At 35.6% G+C, this 16,472-nt stretch overlaps 1 protein-coding gene across 1 annotated transcript in view; it reads left to right on the plus strand.

Annotated features, from left to right (window-relative positions):
- The window catches only part of LOC137245328 (uncharacterized), a 156,586-nt gene extending 140,811 nt beyond the window's left edge, over window positions 1–15,775 (plus strand). Inside the window, exon 2 of the mRNA XM_067775824.1 lies at window positions 15,699–15,775. The gene's annotated coding sequence lies outside the window, so the exon portion shown is untranslated. The remainder of the gene's footprint in view (window positions 1–15,698) is intronic.
- The last annotated feature ends 697 nt before the right edge of the window (window positions 15,776–16,472 follow it).

Below are 16,472 nucleotides of genomic sequence, written 5' to 3' on the forward strand. Positions count from 1 at the left end.
CAAACTAAAAGAGCTGTCGTTGATTTTCACGAAGTAGCCATTGTGCTATCGCTTATCGTATACATATAACGTCGCTTACAAGCCAACCTAATAAAACCGCACTGCGTTTTTTTAGCGCACGCAAACAACCGGCGTTTTTTGCCCTAACCCAAATAAGCATGCGTTGCGACAATGTAAAGCATGTGTGCAAACGTCAAATCTAAATGTCATGCAGAACAAAAATTGGAAATCGAGTTAGGTTTTCACGCAGCAAATTCAATTTGAGTTGCTCTCATACAAGTTGAATGTGCATGAGACATTTTTGACAGAAAATGGCTTGCGTGCGTTTATATTAGGTTGGCTAGTTAGCGGGTGCTAAGCTCACGCCCACCCCGGATCATAAAGTTAAAGTTAAAGTGAATGTTAAAGTTAAAGCGAAAGCTAAAGTTAAAAATAAAGTTAAAGTAAAGGTTAAAGTTAAAGTGAAAGTTAAAGTTAAGGTTAAAGTTAAAGTTAAAGTTAAAGTGAATGTTAAAGTTAAAGCGAAGGTTAAAGTAAAAAATAAAGTTAAAGTAAAAGTTAAAGTTGACGTTAAAGTTAAAGTGAAAGTTAAAGTTAAAGTTAAATTTAAAGTTAAAGTTAAGGTTAAGGTTAAAGTTAAAGTTAAAGTTAAAGTTAACGTTAAAGTTATAGTCAAAGTTAAAGTTAAAGTTAAAGTTAAAGTTAAGGTTAAAGTTAAAGTTAAAGTTAAGGTTAATGTTAAAGAAAGTTAAAGTTAAAGTTAAAGTCAAAGTCAAAGTTAAAGTTAAAGTTAAGGTTAAAGTTAAAGTTAATGTTAAAGTTAAAGTCAAAGTTAAAGTTAAAAATAAAGTTAAAGTTAAAGTGAATGTTAAAGTTAAAGTGAAAGTTAAAGTTAAAGTTAAAAATAAAGTTAAAGTTAAAGTGAAAGTTAAATATTAACTTCTCATTTATTCAATAAAAGTAAAAAATTTGTTTTCTTATCGGTCACCACGCTTAGAAAGGTTAACTTGAATTAATATCAAAGACAAAACTTGAATTAATATCAAAGAAAACAAAATGTTGCATAAATATTATAATTGCATAAGTTGATAATATGCAATTGCTTTACCGTGCCACACGTCCTTTTTTTTTTTAATGAAGAGAATGAACAATGAGTGAGGAAAATTGCAGGGGGCGATATCGATTATATGCCGAAATGCTCAGGTAGCTCTTTTCCTCTAAAATTAGTGCGAAAGTTCAATAAACTTGTATATTCATCCTTACTTATCGCTCTTTGCTAGCTATTTTAGAACAGCGGATTACATCTTCAAATATGCCAGAGCAAAGTTTCACTTATCCACTATCGTCGAATAATCAAGTCGCAGAAAGCTCCATCCTTTTATTGCCTATCCTGACCTGTTCTGTGCGTGTGTATAACTTTTTCTGGGAGCTGGTATGAGGCCTTCCTGTTAGACGTTGCCTAAATTGTTTTAATTTTCTTCAAGAATACGAAACGACTTGTCGTCGCAAAAACTTCTTCAAATCAGCTCTAGCCCTATTCTCAACTATTCGTTTCATTTCAGCAGTTTTTGGCATTCCATCCAATTTCAAATCAAGACTCAAAATATATTGATGCCTGCTTCTGAAACTGCGTCTCTGATTCCCATCCATATATATAAATATATATATATATATATATAAGGAGTGATACGAAAAACTGACTGATAGGCAAACCAAATCGGAAGGAAAACGGATTTCTTTAAACTAGGCGTTTACTTTTTTTTCTGCAGTACTATAATTCCTTTCTTACTTAGTTGACTGGAGCTTAACCGTTACATAGCTATGACTATCCAACAAGGCGCGCCTCTTCTTTTCTTCTTTTTTATGTTAACTGGCGCCACCTTTTCCACCTAGTTCTTTCAACGGAGCAGGGGCCGTCCTCTTGCTCTGCTTTCGTTGGCGGGTTCAGATAATTATATTTTCCTGACCGAAACATCACCTTTCATTCGCATAACAGGTCCTAGCCAGCGTTGCTGCTGTATTTTAATTCGCTGGACTATGTTGATGTCTACATAAATCTCGTGCAGCTTGTCATGAAATCATCTTTGGTACTCGTCTTAACCAACGCGTAAATGTCCGTAAATCTTTGGAAGGAGTTTTCTCTCGAACACCACCAGAGCCCCCGCCCCCTCCCCCTTTCCTATGTTGTCATGGTCCATGCTTCTGCACCATATAAGTAGGATGGGTAAGATAAGTGATTTGTAGACCATGATTTTCGTTTGCGGAGAGAGGAATTTTATTTTAAATTGCATACCTAGTCCAAATTGATAGGGTTGGTGTTAATGCAGTTTCCCAAATAAATGAAGTCTTTTGCTATTTCTAAACTATGGCTGCCAACAGTGGTGTGGTTGCGAAGGAGAAAATGTCCTATCTTTACCACTTCTTTCTGCAGTTTTCAGTAAGTAGAGCTTAAGGGGCAGTAAATCAGGCTCATAATATAATAACGACGACATATTTTACGAGTTGCCTCATATGAAACTTAACTCTGTAGGCAGTATAAGTTTCTTCGACGAACGAAATATTCTTAATTGCAAAAGATGCTTTTCCCAACTCACTGAACCTCGACAATGTCATTCTAGGCGCCATTTTTTAAGGCTTTCTCCTGGAATTAATTAGTAACGAACTTATATAACTTTATCCTGAGCTTCTTCTGCATAATCAAAATTTAAAAATATTTAAAATCAGATGTCAAGTAACCAAGCTACAAACAAAGAACGTTAAATATTTTTCTGAAATCCTTTCAACATATGTTTCGATCGGCCTGTTCTTCGATCCAGTTTTGTCCATATTGGGAATTGCCAAAAGTCAAACAAAACTGCCTGCGTCCAAAATTATATATCTAATCGCACTGTGTCAAACTTGAGACGTAGTCATATTAGTCCACGTTCATTCACATATAAATTTCCTGTTATTTTCATCGTATAATCCAATAAATTCACTTAGGCATTCATATCATATTAAATATTTTAAAAACCCTTTAGTCTCTTTCGTTTCTAAACTGTATTACGTTTGAGCCTGAAAATATGCAATAGCAGATAATTTGTTTATATTTCTCGTTTGGAAGGCTTCTATCAAAGCACAAAGTTGACGCAAATAAAATAATAAGTCACAATCTGATTGCTATCACTGTAAGCTTTAAGCAATCCCCTGTTCAGTACTCAAATACACAGCATTACAACTTGTGATCCGATTGCTCACTCTGTGTAACAATTTTCGGTTTTACGCTTCATTTTATGTTTCTCTTTTTTATATGTTGAACGCTCCTCTTCTATTTATGCGTCTGAAATTTATTGAATACTATAAAAAATACGTAAACTGCAAAAATTGGCTTTAACAAAAAATATGTTTGTTTTCATTTTTGCATACAAATTTCCTTTACCTTTTACACAAATAAGCAAACACGCGTACACACTTAGTTAAGAACGTCGATAGAATACAGATATGCTACAATAAGATTCGATGATAAAACGAAACAAGACAAAAAAGAAATTTATTTAATAAGGCTACATAGTAGCGTTTTGTTGTTGCTGGTATATTTATCTTAAGTGCTTTTTCTTCTTAGGCTTACGCATAAAGAAAATCTTTTCACTTCAATTACGCCCACATATATTCGATTTATTCCCTTTGAAGGTACTTTTTTTGTTTTTTTTTTTGGCAATTTTATATGCAAAAATATACAAATTCAAACTTTTTTGCTTATGCTTTACCTTGAACAGCTTTTCTTTGGTATTTAAATTCATTGTAGTACTCTGCCGCTAAGTCTAGTCATTTTAGTATAGTTGTATCTTGGAATACAACTTTTTTCCTTTCCTTTCCTTTCCTTTCTTTTCCTTTCCTTTCCTTTCCTTTTCTTTTCTTTTCTTTTTTTTCTTTCCTTTACTTTACTTTCCTTTCCTTTTCTTTCCTTCCCTTCCCTTTCCTTTCTTCTAATCTTTTTCTTTCCTTTCCTTTCCTTTCCTTTCCTTTCCTTTCCGTCCCTTTCCTTTCCTTTGGTTTTCTTTCCTTTCCTTTTCTTTCCTTTCATTTCGTTTAGTTTTGTATAATTTCTTTTACTTTCTCTTCTTTGTCATTCCTATCCTTGCTTTCCTTTCCTTTCGTTTTCTTTCCTTTCTCTTCCCTTTCCTTCCTTTCCCTTCCTTCTTTTCATTACCTTTCCTTTCCTTCTTTTCCCTTTCTTTCCCCACATTTCCTTTTCTTTCCATTCTTTGCCTTGGTTTCGGTCATTTCGACTCTCCCACGTAGATTCATTTTACGGCAGGCTACAAATAAGTCATCGATTTGTTATCGTAGTTTGGCAGATATCAAACTGGTAGCACTGCGGTGAAAATCATTAACTTTTCCAAAAGGTATCGATAAGAAATCTACAACCTTTCGAAGGTTAATCGATAGCAAGCCGATTATATGCCAATATCACATTGGCAACACTCCGATATAAACCCTTAACTTTTCGATGATAAATCGTTTTCACAATATATCGACAGCTTTCTAATAAATAACGAATATCTTTGTTTTGTAACTCTGGAGCTATTGCATTTCATTTCATTTCACTTTATTAAGTCGATGATCGAAAAGAATCTTGCAGGCTAGATACAAATGGATTGAAAGATATAAAAACTATATAGTCAAACTTATATATGTAATTAACGTGCAAATAATAAAAAAAGATAACATTGAGTTAAAAAAATATATGTAAAAATAAATTACAGGCACAATTCCAGAGAAGACTTGAACGTACTTCTCGACAAAGAGAAATCAAGAAGGAAACTCCCTGAGAGTCTATTAAATTCGGTAAGTGCGCGGAAAATCGGGTCGAACATGCAATAGTTAGCTCTAACGACACGCAAGCAAAATGGCAAGAAAGTATTAGGTACATTAAAATTAACTTTAGCTAGGAGAGCTTAACAATCCAAAGAGCCAGTGATGAGATCATAAACAAACATTAGTAGATGCACAGCTCTCCGGATTTCAAGAGACTGGCGATTGATAAGTATGCTGCGCGAATAATAGGATGGGGTTGGATCTTCAAAGTTAATAGAAAATAAGCAAAATCTAATGAATTTTCTTTGAACCCTCTCTATTCTGGCAGAGTGGTCACTATATATAGGATTCCAGACAACTGAGGCGTATTCTAATTTTGAGCGAACTAAAGAGGTAAAAAGTGCCTTCCTGGTATAGGGATCCTTAAAGTCTTTTGCATATTTGCGAAGGAAGGCAAGGTTTCTGTAAGCCTTCGGAAGGACATAACAGATATGACTAACAAAGGAGAAAGAGGTATCGAAGACAACGCCTAGATCAATAAATTCTTTGACAGAGGCCAGTGGAACACCTGAAATACCATAGGGCGTGGTATGCAGGGTAGACGACTTAGAAAAAGCCATTTGAAAGCATTTTTTGACATTTAAGTAGAGATTATTAGCATTACACCAAGCAACAAGAATTTTTTTTTTTTTTTTGTTTTTTGTTTTTTTTTTTTGATAAATAAAGTTTCGTTAGTAAATCAATAACTTTTCCATTACAAACCAATAGCAAATTATAGCATTTCAATAACAAATCTAGTAGTGAGTACACTTAAGCCTATAATATCTACTCTCCCCGTACAACATATCAATATCTTATGCTCCGCCTCCATTTACATTATACAAATATTCCCAGCTAGCGTTCCACAAACAAAGACTACGCTTACGGTTGAATTTTACAGCTTACGCTTACCCAAGAACTCCACCCTATTTGCATTATTTAGCACAATATTATTTTCAACAGAATGCAAAAAATAAAGCTATATCTCACTTTCATAAAACATCACCATTTGTTGCGTTTCTTTTTTTTTACGGCGAAAACTAAGCTAGTAAAATCAAAATCGCTAACTTAAATAAAGTACGCGGCACTAACACAATAAAACTTTCAGTGCAAATTTACTATAAACATCCGCACTTACATATAAAAAAAATATAAGGCGCGATAGCCTCCGCAAAAGTTTTAGGCCGAGCTTCTCTTCCAACTTGCTTCGTGCTCCTTTTAATTTTTTCTACGTATTGGTGGCACAGGACCTAATTGTTTTATACCGATTCCGAATGGCATCTGCAAGGCAGATAAGTTTTCACGGAGAGCTTTTCATTTCAGAAATACACTCAAAGTACGTGCCAAACACTGCCGAGGGGCGACCTCGCTTAGAAAAATTTTCTTCGAATCGAAAAACCTTGTTTCTAAAGTTTTAATGTTGCTTTGTCCAGGGCGTGAACCCAGCATCTTCGGTGTGGTATACCATTATACCACGGAGGCCACTTACATATGTTTGTTAGTAAACATATGTGCATAAATATGTTGCTGTGTATATTAGGGTGGGTCAATTTGTATGCAGACATGTTTATGCATATTTAAAAGAAAAAGAAAGAAAATACCACGTATTCATAAAGTTCTAGAAAAGCAATATTTTTAAACTTGTCGATAAGACATGCACAATACGACGGCTGTTCTCGGCTCCATCTTCGGTTTAAACACTTTTAATATGTTGAACTATCTGGACACCGATGTTCTTTTCTGGATTTCCGAAAACACAGTGCAAAGTTTTAGAATTCAGCTGAGATTTTTAAGCGTAAAATTGTACCGTTTATGTTAACCTAACCGTTTCCTTAAGATTCACCGACAAGGCACCAGTGAACTGCATCATATCTATAAAAGTACCCTAAAAACCCGATACTTTATATCAATTTCAATTTATTTAATAATTTGTTCAAGTAAGATTATTGTCTCTTAAAGTACATCAACATTTGGAAATAAAACTAGTACGTATATATGTTAAAACTCGATTACAAAATAATAATAATAATAAATTACTTAACTATACAAGTTTTTTTTTTTTTTTTTTTTTTTTTTTTTTTTTTTTTAATGAGCTATGACAGCAAACAAAAGGAGAAGAAAAATTATATAAATCATACTAGACATGTATTTATGTATTGTATGGATAGATTAACTATATAGATAATTTAATTGTACAATATTGATAAAATGAAGTTGTGGAAACAGTTATATACTTTTTCCTGCTATTGCAAATATTCAAATAATGCCAATTTAACACGTCTACTATTGCGTTCATTTTTAATTTTATTTGGTAATGAGTTCCAAAGTTTTACAGCACTAACAAAGAATGTTCTAGATGATGTGAGATATCTATACCATGGAACAATAAGATTGCAAGTTCTGTCTGATCGAGAGAAACTTAGATTTCTAGAAAGATAATCAGGCTGCCTTCTATGAATTAGTTCATTTAGGAAGACTAAATTGCTGTAATTTAAAAAATTTACAAGGCTGCAATTAAGGATTTTGATGGAGAACTCCGATATATGATCAAATTTGCATTTGGAAAAAATGTATCTAGCACAGTTATATAAAGCAAGTTGCAACTTTCTCTGTGACTCACAATCAATATTGCTGAATACGGTCGCCCCAAATGAAATCAGTGGAATTATAAGAGTTTTCACCAGCTTTAATTTAACATTGATTGGCACAAAGTCCGCAGTGTACCACAACTTTCTTAATACAAAGTATATTTTGCTCAAAATATAGTTTATATGTTCCTTGCACCCAGGATAAGAATTTAATTTAAACCCAAGACTATTAACAACAGGCTCATAACTGATTGACGTGCCTTGAAAGGAAAGTGATGGCAATGTTTCAACCAATTACCAGGAATATGTAAAACATGTGGCCTTTGTCTTGGATGCGTTAAGATTTAGTTTGTTATCATTTGCCCAGGAAGAGATGCTTTCAAGGTCATCATTCATCCTGAAAACTAAGTCCTCTGATAAACCAATCGGGCGAGATAAATATACCTGAGCGTCATCAGCATATAAGTATATCGATACACTCCTGCAGAAATAAGTCATATCATTAATAAACATCGTAAACAAAATCGGACCAAGTATTGATCCCTGTGGCACCCCCGAATCAAGACGCTTCATTTCCGAGCAACTGTTGCCGATCACTACTTTCTGCCACCGATTACGTAGATAATTTTCTAGCAACCTCACAGCACTACATGAGAAACCGAGGTATTTACTTAGTTTTATTAAAAGATTGGAATGATCTACTGCATCGAAAGCTTTGGAAAAATCTAAAAGCGCCACAACAGTTAAATCACCTCGGTCATACGCTGGACGAATGTCTTCAATAATTTTAAGCAAGGTGGTATTGCAACTATGGAATGCTCTTTAACTAGACTGATTTTCACTTAGGAGTCCATTGGCATTAAGGTACTCTGAGATTTGTACAGCCGCTAATTTCTCCCAGATTTTTGACAATACTGGCAATATGCTGATCGGGCGAAAATCTGTCAACAATGTAGCCGACGGTTTCTTAGCAACTGGAATGACTTTCGCTATCTTCCACGAGCTGGGAAAGGTTGATGTTGTTATAGAAAAGTTGATAATATGAGTCAGCGTTGGAGCTATGCTCTGGATTAATAATTTCAAAAACTTTAGACTGATACCATCATTTCCAACTGCATTAGATTTAATAGAACGCATACATCTTAATACATCGTCTTCTGTAACTGCACTAAACTGAAATAAATTTACTTGTTTATAAACCAATGTTTCATTTATTTTAAAGTCCACATTATTCTGGAACTTGTACGACTGCAAGAAGTAATCATTCATATTATCAGAGTTCAAGTCACATCTTGATTTAATTTTTCCCCCAATGCACAGAGTGTTTAGATTTTTCCACAGACTTTTTACTGGCAAACCAGTATCAAGCTTAGCCTGGAAAAATCGTCTCTTTGAATTTCTGACTAATAACGTGGCGTGATTTCTGGCTTGGCGAAACAACTCCCAAACCTTCTCTGTATTATCTTGCTTCCAACAGTTGTACCACTTATTACGCACTTTGATAGCCAACATTATTTCATTAGTAAACCACGGTTGTTTCTTAATTTTTTTTTCACTTCCTTGAGTGGAACATATTTATCAAATAAATATAAATTTTGTGTAATTAGGAAATTAAGCTTTAGATTTATATCAGGAAGGAACCAGACACTATTCCAATGCAAAATACTAGCCTCATACAAAAGCTCAGATAGTTTAACTGATTTAAAATCTCTGTAATGAAAATGTGTTGTGGTTTTACAACTGAGGTCAATGTTATACGATATGAAGAGCATATCTTGATCAGATACACCAGCAAGTGAGAATTGGTCACAATGAACTACCTCGGAGCTATTAGATGTGCATACTAAGTCTAGCAAGCTATGTATACAATTTGGTGAAAACCGTGTGAGAAATTTATTAATGACATCTAAGCCAATGGACTTTAAGTTATTAATTAATTTTAGCTATCGGGAGTCGTTATTAGGAATGTCTATATTTAAGTCCCCGCAGAGTAAAATATGCTCATATTCACATGAAAGTTGGGCCAGTTGCGAGAACAAATCATCCATCTCAAATAATTTGCTAGTGTTGTACGCACATATGATTGAACATTTATTAAAACTACTACCAACTTCCATAATAATGTACTCCACTGGATCATTCAAACTTGATTTAAAAATTATTTTTTGGGGAATTTTCGTTTTGCAATATATGGAAACACCCCCAACTCTGGCTCCAGTTTTCCTGTCATTCCTAGTCAACTTGTAACCATGCAATTCATACAAATTATCTCCAACATCTTCTTTGAACCAGGTCTCTGTCACGCATATGATATCTATTTTTGAGTTGCCCAAGATGAGGTTCATATAATCAACTTTTTGAACGTTAAAACTACGGGCATTGATGTGACAGAGCTGAAGACCTGGATGTCTGTTGCTTACAGTATTAACTAGAAAATTCAAACATCCACTGTCAGTGCTCAAACACACATTAGAGCTAACCATAATCATAAACGCAAGTAGCACAGTGTAATTGGCTTTCAATATTAAGATTATTAAAATCAACACCAAATAAAAAGGATTGGAAAAAGTCATACATATTTATACATACATACATGTGCGGTAGCGAATGAGGGAAAAATAAAGTAAGTATAAAAAGTAGAAATTTATAAATTAAGTTGTAAATTTTTAACAACATTGCGCTCTCTATAGATTTTGCCGCGCTTCTTTTGCTTTCTTTGCTTCGCTGACAAGTGCATCGACATCATTTTTCCTGTTCACCAGTATCGGATCTTTGCTTCGTTGCACTCTCACGTATACCTTTCCTCTTACGCTAAAAGCAGATGTTATCAAACCTTGCCGTCTCAGCAGTGTAGCGTAGGTCATTGTTGTTCTGTTTCTCAACGTTAAACTTTCATGCACATGTATTTTGCCGTAGCCAACTTAGTCAACATCTGAGAGTATTAGAGATCTCTTTTTTGATCTGCAGAAAGCAGCGATAGCTTTAAGCAGCTGAATTCTGTCGTGCGCCGTATTTAGTTTAACTAAGATGGGCTTAGAATTAGGTCGTTGGCTGTTGTTGTTGTTTCTGTTTTTTGCGCGCATACGAAAAAGTTGACGATAGCCGGAAGTTTCAATATTAATAGCACGACACAGCTTTGTAAATATTTCACTGATGTTTTCGTCTTTCTCAATCTCATTGCGCATGTCATTCGCGTTGCGTTTCAATAATTCCAATTCTGTATAGAGATTTTCTACACCTGTCACCCTATCTTCAATTCTTGCTATTCTTTCTTTAGTATTGGCTAACTCACCAGCAATCTCGCTTATTTTCTGCATCACTCTCTCCTCTAAATTCTTCATAGACACGTTCAGTTGTTTTATTATATTTTCTTCGTGTTTTTTTAATTTATCCTCCCACAAGTCAAGAAGTTGTTCAGATACAGTTTCCCCTTGCACCCTTCGCTCTGCCATTCGATTAGCTGGGTACCTACCTAAAAACTGCACCCGCGTTGATAAAACTAATCATGACCTTAACCGTAACAATAACCATAACCATAACCGTTACCGTAATCATAAGCCATAACGGACACCGCAATCGTTAATAGCAGCCACGTTAGCATAAACTGCACCTGTAGCCGTACAGTAACCGTAGCCATAGTCGACTACTTAATCGCTAACTGCCCATGTAACTGTAACAGAAACCCTTACACCAGCCGTCAGCAACAACAATTTTTGTCATAAAAAAAAAACGCTACGGCAACAGTAAACGTTACTCACCCCGTCAGTAACAGCTATCGTTACCATACCCACAAACGTAGCCGTAACCATAACCACATTTTTGGCCGCCAGCCGCAAACCAAAGTAAAGAGACCGCATCCATTGTTGTAATCCTACCCATATATCTTACTGATACCGTTACTGTTACTGTAAGTAGACTTAGCGTTATACTTCTTTATTTAAGACTACATCTTTCTCCACTCTACTTATGGTTCTGAAATGGTTTATGTAAACTGCCTGAGTCCTTTCCTTGGTGGCTACTAGCTCTCATATGATCTCAGTCATGCGCATATTTACGCTTAGCGTGTTGGACTCCTCTTTCCCCAAAGATGTTTAAACCTCGAAATTGTCACACCCTAATGTATTTATGCAAACATGTATACATATATGCATCAAAAATACTATGCAGGCACTTCTATATGCGTAAATGTATTTATTTAGAGAGAAAAAACAAAAATTGGCGAGCATTAAATGCATTTCGCACTTCCACACCTGTGCTGTTGCTCAAACCAATTTTGTTGTTGTTGAAGTAGCCACTTACGAATGCATGAGCAATTGCAAACACATAAATATAAATACGAAAAAAAAAATAAGTACACCAGAACAGGAAAGTCATAAATTTTGTACTTGTTTCCATGTTCCCATGTTCCATGATACACATACATACATACATGGTACATGCAGGCGCACATATGTATGCATGTACGTATATACCATCTGTTTATGTATTATTTAGATACAAAAAAAGGTAAGCAGTTAAAAAAATAGTTTGTAAACACTCATACGCCATGTCGTCCAGAAAAAAGTTGTTTTTGTGGGTGTGTGCGCGTCTGCGTGCGTGTGTATGGACACGGTTAATTTAAGTGTTTGAACGCTTGCTTGTCAACAGCATTTGAATGTTGAAAAAATAAGCCCACATATACGCACAGCTGAACATAAAGCTAAAGAGATTTTTCTGCTTGCCATACATGTGCATATATATGTGTATATATAACATCTCTTGTTTGCATTTTACAAATATTTTCATCGACCACTCAGCTTAGCACTAGCCAGCTTACCTCTAAGCAAACTCTTGCTCGGCTTCAATGTAAACAAATTATTCAAATAGGATTTTTGCGGCTTTACTTCATCTAAAGCTTTAGTTTTGTTTGTCTTCATACATCTGTTCATACATACTACCAATTTGTCGCATTTTTTACCTAAAAATATAGTGGTGAAACACATTCGCATGTGTAATGGCGATTTAGAGCGGCGATATTGGTTGTAAATTTGGATATCAAATTTGTATCACGTAGATTCAAAATATGTTAAAATTAAATATGTTAACTCAAATTAACAAAATGAGTTCCAAAAATGGCCAATAAATTGAGCTATGACCTGATCAAGTTTACAGTAATACCAAATTTGATCATTTTGTGTCAGATTTAGTCAAGTGGAGTGCATGGTGTTAGAGGGCACACTCTCACAACCCTTTCAGGGGGCTCGTGAGCATTTTGATAGTTTAAAAGACGGAATTGAGTGGAAGGAAACGTTGCAAAAGGAAACAAAGAAGGGTAGGAGGGATGAGATACCGAGGGAGCATAAAAGTAAGGTATGATGGAAAACGTAGCGAAATAGAAAGAGAAGGAAATGATACAGGGAAAAGAAGAAGAGCGGAAAAAAGACAGGAAGAAGGGTTGGTAAAAGGGCTGTGGAAAGCAGAAGGATTGGAAGGGGAAAAGAGACTGGGTGGCGAACAGAAAAGAGTGGGAAGAAAGAGAGCAACAGGGAGGTAATGAAAAGGAAAACGATGAAATATTGGAAGAAAAATCGAAAGGAAAGCAGTGAGGTAAAGAAAAAAGAAAGAAGAGAAAAGGAGGGAAAAAGGAGGAACATGTACTTGAGAGAATGAAATCATGTAGTTAGGAGAAAAGGCGTTAAGCAAGATGAAGAAAAATATGAGACGAAGGAAGAACCCGTACGAGTTAAGGGGATAAGAATATTCCCGCGGTTGTCATACCGTCATAAGAGATGAGAAAAATCTACATGCTAGAAAGTTCTGGGGTCAAAACTATGGTTCCTGAGGTATACTTACCCGACAAAAGACTGCCTGCAATGGCACCAATTCAGTAACCATCGGGGAGGGTTTTTGCTGCTACAACAACAACTAAAATAATTAAGAAAGTGTGGGAGGATAAGGAAGAAAATGGAAAACAATTAGAGTAACAACGAAATGAGGGAAGTTTTGTCATACTTCAAAAAGTCTACCATCTCGCCAGTTCTGATGTATTATCATCAAAAACCATCATCAACTGCAGACAGCTGTGTCACTCTTAATAGCTGAAGCCTTAGCCTAGCGATCGTAGAACACTAGAACTGTACGTGTACGATCATTTTCTCTTCTAACCCGCACTTGCTACACCAGATATCGCTGACTAGGCCTAATTTAAAAGCATGAGGCGACAGAAGGCAGTGTCCAGTGGGAGTACCCATCATGAGCTTACAGCCCCTTTGTTGGTCTAATGGCGTAAAACCGTGCTTGGCTCAACGCCTTTAATGCTTGGTCGAGCAACTCTTTCCTTCTTTTATCTATTTTAATCTGATTGGGATACTTGAGAGCACCAAGGCTTTTAAATTCTTTCTCTTCACTGACAGGACGATAAATCTTCCACGGAACCTTTCTTTCTAACACTGCAAGCATTATTTCTTTTTTTTTCTCGAATTGTTTAGTCGGATCGTCTTTGTTCTCTCGCATAACGTAACTTGGTCATCGAAGCCTCTGCGCTTTTATTCGCTACACTCTCTTCATATATGTGTTGAGCTCAAAAAACTCATCATAATACCTGCTTCGAAACTCGCCATCGGCATCAAGGGCAGGACCATAAATCTTCCAGAGAACTTATCGTACGTACACTTCAAGGAGCATCTCATCTTCTCTCGACACCATCCATGATTCCAAGCAAATCAAAAGGACAAGTGTGATGGGCGATTTACATGATGTGTTTTTGATGTTGAAAGATCTTTGCTTACGGCATGGGGGATCCAGAATGTCAGCGTAAGTTTGTTCAACACGCTGTTGCATAATGTGGAAACAATGTACGAAATCGAGTTGATATGAGCGTAGTTAGAGAAGAAGGAAAAGACTTTCTAAGGGTGTGTTATCGACGAGTTATCGATTTGTTTTCGAAAGTTTATTGATTTACTATCAAACTCGGCAGACGTTTTTCTGCCCCAACTTTGGTCTATCGGCATAAATTTTAAGAAGTGTTTACCTCTTACTCTCTTCCTCTCTCTCTCTCTTCCCTTTTTCCTTATCCCTTTATTCCCTCCTCCCTCTGACTTTTCATTATCTCTATGTCTGTTTCTCCCTCTCCGCCTTTTATTTCACTTCTTTTCCGCTCTATCTATACTTATCTCTCTATCTTCGTCTAACTCTATCTCTTTCTCAGTCTGCTTCTCCATCCCTCTCTTTTTCTCTCTAGCTTTTCTCATTCTTGTCCATACCTTATTCCCGGTCCCAGTCCCAATTCATATCATTCCTTTGTCCTTTTCCCGAAAATAAAAACGTATCGTAAATACTATTCTAGTCAAAGAGCTACCTAGAGACTAATTTGAGGACAATGGAACCATGAATAGAATTGTTTCGAATAGATCGGTCCTTGGCTCACTTCCCGGAAAAAATTTATCGTAAATACCAATCTAGGAAAAAATTTTTCACAGGAACACTCTACGGGTTGCTGTGTAGCTATTCTGTAAATTTTAATAACATAGGCGGAGCGACTTCGGTGTTCCTAAGCTGCATATAAACATACACCCTTCATTGTATAAATGGATAGATTATAAAAAAAAATTATCGATTATATACTGAAAAGTGATATGTTATCAAACAGAATCGATTCTTTATCGAAAAGCTATCTATTTGTTATCAGAGTGTTACATACTTCATACCGTTTTACTTTCGAAAAGTTAATGATTCTTAATTGAAAAGGTGTCGATTTGGTATCAAAGAGTTTGCGATTAGCTATCTTCGACGTGTCGTTTTCTTATGAAACATACTGATTAAATTTCAATTAAAGACCAATGATAAATCTGTACCCCGTTGATAACAAGCCGATTACTCGGTTATATCAAGCCTTTAAGAAATCGACAACTTGATCATTATAATTCGATTTGAGTAATAAGACGATAATAAAACAATAACTTGCAAATCGGTGGTTACCGATAACAAGATGTTTGTTACCGATAAGCAGCCAATGACATATGATAAATACTGTCACTGCTATTTTCGTGTTCGCAAATCAAGCCAAGGCAAGGAAGTAAAGGAAAGGAGAGATTAGTGAAGTTATCGACTTACTTTAGAAAACTTTTGGAATATTTATCGAAAATTTATCGATATCGTATCGATAAAAATTGAGCTGTCATTTTCATGTACCCTGATGTATCTACCATTTATACACCAGTCCAACTCATTTGTACCAATAAACGCACACTACACCACCCCTTTCTACCACATATTCATTTTTAACCGGTTATTTAGCTTGACTTGACAGGCAGGTCGCACGGCCGTTATAAAAGAATTTTGTAATTGAAATTTAAGTAACTTCCCGATAAGCTAAAAGCTTGCAACTTGGAATATAGTTCAGAACCCGATAACAATCCAAAAATAAGAAAAAAATCGCCGCTATGTGGCACAAGGATCGAGATATTTACAAAAATCGAATTTTTGGACCGATTTGGCTCATATTTGGAACACATAATACATACAAGAATAGGAAGCGACCTATAAAAACTAGCCGCTGTGTGGCGCAAGGATCGAGATATTCACAAAATTCGTATTTGTGGTCCGATTTGGCTCATATTTGGAACACATAATAGATACAAGTATAGAGAGCGACCTATGAAAAAACAAACCCGCCGCTAGGTGGCGCAAAGATCGAGATATTCAAAAAAATCGTATTTGTGGTCCGATTTGGGCCATATTTGGAACACATAATACATACATGAATAGAAAGCGACCTATGATGTCCAATTTGGCTCATATTTGGAATAAATATTACATACAGTCCGGTAGAAGTGGCATCATATTTTGGAGTTGCAGGAGGGACAAGCATACGTGGCGCAGAGTCGAGTAAAATCTTTGGAAGGATTATGTATTGAGGACATAGATTGCAACAAATTGTCAGGAAAGAGTGCTTGTAATAATGAGTCACTAAATGAACTAAAGAATGGGAAATAATGGGCAATCAACCCGAAATAACCCACGATTACCATATGGTAACGCAAAAGGTTTCGCTATATATCCACGAATTAC

The sequence above is a fragment of the Eurosta solidaginis genome, chromosome 3 (genome assembly GCF_040869045.1).
Source record: "Eurosta solidaginis isolate ZX-2024a chromosome 3, ASM4086904v1, whole genome shotgun sequence".
Taxonomy (NCBI): Eukaryota; Metazoa; Arthropoda; class Insecta; order Diptera; family Tephritidae; genus Eurosta; species Eurosta solidaginis.